General features: G+C 46.9%; 1 non-coding gene across 1 annotated transcript; it reads right to left on the bottom strand.

Annotated features, from left to right (window-relative positions):
* Positions 1 to 295: 295 nt before the first annotated feature.
* Positions 296 to 367, bottom strand: TRNAR-GCG. The gene has a single exon. It is a non-coding gene; the product is annotated as a tRNA-Arg (tRNA).
* Positions 368 to 2,437: the final 2,070 nt, after the last annotated feature.

Raw genomic sequence — 2,437 nt, 5'->3', positions numbered from 1 at the left:
CAGGTTGCGCAAAGAGCTTTTATCTAGTTCATCCTTCACAAAATAACTTTATAAGGAAAGAATGATTATTATGCCTCTTTTGGAAGAGGAAGCTGACTTGCAGAGAATATCAGTAACTCGCCAGCTAAAGAGCCCTAAGGATGCAGCCTCAAGAGTCAGTGGGGTTTAATCCATGTTAGCTCAGTCGCATCCGACTCTGCAACCCCATGGGTGGTAGCCTACCAACCTCTGCGATCCATGGGATTTTCCAGGCAAGAATACTGGAGTGAGCTGCCATTTCCTTCTCCAGGGGATCTTCCCAACCCAGGGATCGAACCTGGTTCTCCTGCATCGCAGGCAGACGCTTTACCGTCTGAGCCACTAGGGAAGGCCTAGTAAGCACACAGTAATATAAATAATAAGGAAAAGGAGAAGGAGCAGAGGGAAGCTTCACATACTGTCTCATTTGATCCCCATGAAAATCCTATGAGGTAGATATTGTCACAGCCCCATTTCACAGATGAGAACATTGAGGAGTAAAAGAAGATGGGGTCTTTAGATACCACAAACAGTTTACCAGGCCTGTTTGAAAAGCAGCACAGGCAAGTGAACAGGAAAGTGGACTTTAGAGCCAGACTTCCTGGGTTCAAATCCCAACTCTGACACTTCTTTGCTGCGCAACCTTAAGCAAAGTCACTTCACCATCCTGTGCCTCAGTTTTCCCATCTGAATAATAGGGACAACAATAGCACCAATGTCACACGTGGTTGTGAGGATTAAACACGCGAATATGTGCTAAGTGCCTGCTTCTTGAAGTGTGATCTGCCCACCATCACTACTGCCCTCCCAGTGACACTTGAGAGCTTGTTAGAATTCTGGGGGCACCTTAGACCCCAGATTTGAGCCTGATCCTAGGAAATTTTTCTGCACACTGAGGCGAGCTCAGAGTGGTGCACAGGCTTCCCAGGTGGAGCTAGTGGTAAAGAACCCACCTGCCAATGCAGGAGATATAAGAGACATGGGTTGATCCTTGAGTCCAGAAGATCCCCTGGAGGAGGGCGTGGCAGCCCACTCCCATTCTTGCCTGGAGAATCCCATGGACAGAGAAGCTGGTTGACTATGCCCCACAGGGCCACAAAGAGTTGGACACGACTGAAGGACTTAGCACACACACGCACAGAGGGATGCCTGGTAGGGCAACGTCAGCTGATGTCTTTATTCTCATTGGAGCTGATGACATGGAACATGAGTCAGGTGGGAGGGGCCAGGGCAACGAGCCTGGTGAAGTAAGTGGGGGTAAATTGTGATGGGCCCCACCCCGGGAACTTGGGTGCCATCAGAATGGTCCCAGAGACAGAAATGGAGCTCTGGAGGGCTGGGAGTGAAGCCATGGTCAAGATCACATTTCAAGGTTCTTTTACAAATAAAGACTCCAAACTAATGATCAAGCATTACAAGAGAAAGTGTTGCTAGATTCTCTGCAAACCAAACTTGTGTAATTATCTGGATCCTCTGGAGGTCCTTGGGTCTCCCCCGGCACTGGGGAATACAGACTTGCTCAGGCCTTGGACTTTGCTGGCTCACCAAGGGGCCACTGAACAAGTGGAAGTGTCGTCTCCTTTTTAGTCTTCCCTGTGGATGGGTCGGGACCTACAGTTACGCAAATGAACCAATTCATGTGTTAAGTTGTGTTATAACTGGGAAACCCAGTGTGAAAGTGGAGACTCCGTACTGGAAAATCAATTACTTTCTAAATATAAAACTAGGCCCATCCCAGGAAACCCTGGCCCCTAAGATTCAGAACTTATTCCAAAAAAATATCTGTGAGATTGTAATTCAATAATTGCTGTGTGTACATGGGGAAAACAGAGTATGATAACTACTAGGAACAAAGGCCAAAAGTCTGGGGTTTTTTGTTTTTATTTGTTTTTTTGTTTTTTGTTTTTTAAAAAAAAAAAAAACATGCCTGGACTGTTTTTACTAAGAACTAAAATTGGCAGGGGTGGTTCTCAAACTTGAGTGTGCATCAAAATCTTCTGGTAACTTTCCCAACTCTCAAAGTTCCTGATTGCATGGATCTGGGTGGTACTCCATTACAGGCACCACAAATGGAATGGCTTTCAGCAACAGAATTTATTCATCCCTCAGATGCCAGAAACCCGACTTCAAGGGTTTGCAGAGCTGAGGTGCCCCAGAGAAGCTGTTGCATGCCTCTCCCCCAGCTTCTGGGCTTTGCCGACACCTCTGGTGTTCTGTGTCTTGACGATACCCCCACCCAATCTGTGTCTTCAAGTTCACGTGGCATTCATCCTGTCTGCATTTCTGTGTCTATACGTCCCCTTTTTATAAGGACACCAGCCATGTTGGATTCACCCAGTTCACTGACCATCCAGGAGGACCTCTTCTTAACTAGTTACACTTGCCGTGACCCTATTTCCAGAGAAGGTCACATTCTGGG

The sequence above is a fragment of the Oryx dammah genome, unplaced genomic scaffold (genome assembly GCF_014754425.2).
Source record: "Oryx dammah isolate SB20612 unplaced genomic scaffold, SCBI_Odam_1.1 HiC_scaffold_25, whole genome shotgun sequence".
Classification (NCBI taxonomy): domain Eukaryota; kingdom Metazoa; phylum Chordata; class Mammalia; order Artiodactyla; family Bovidae; genus Oryx; species Oryx dammah.
This window is presented reverse-complemented; position numbering and strand designations above follow the sequence as displayed.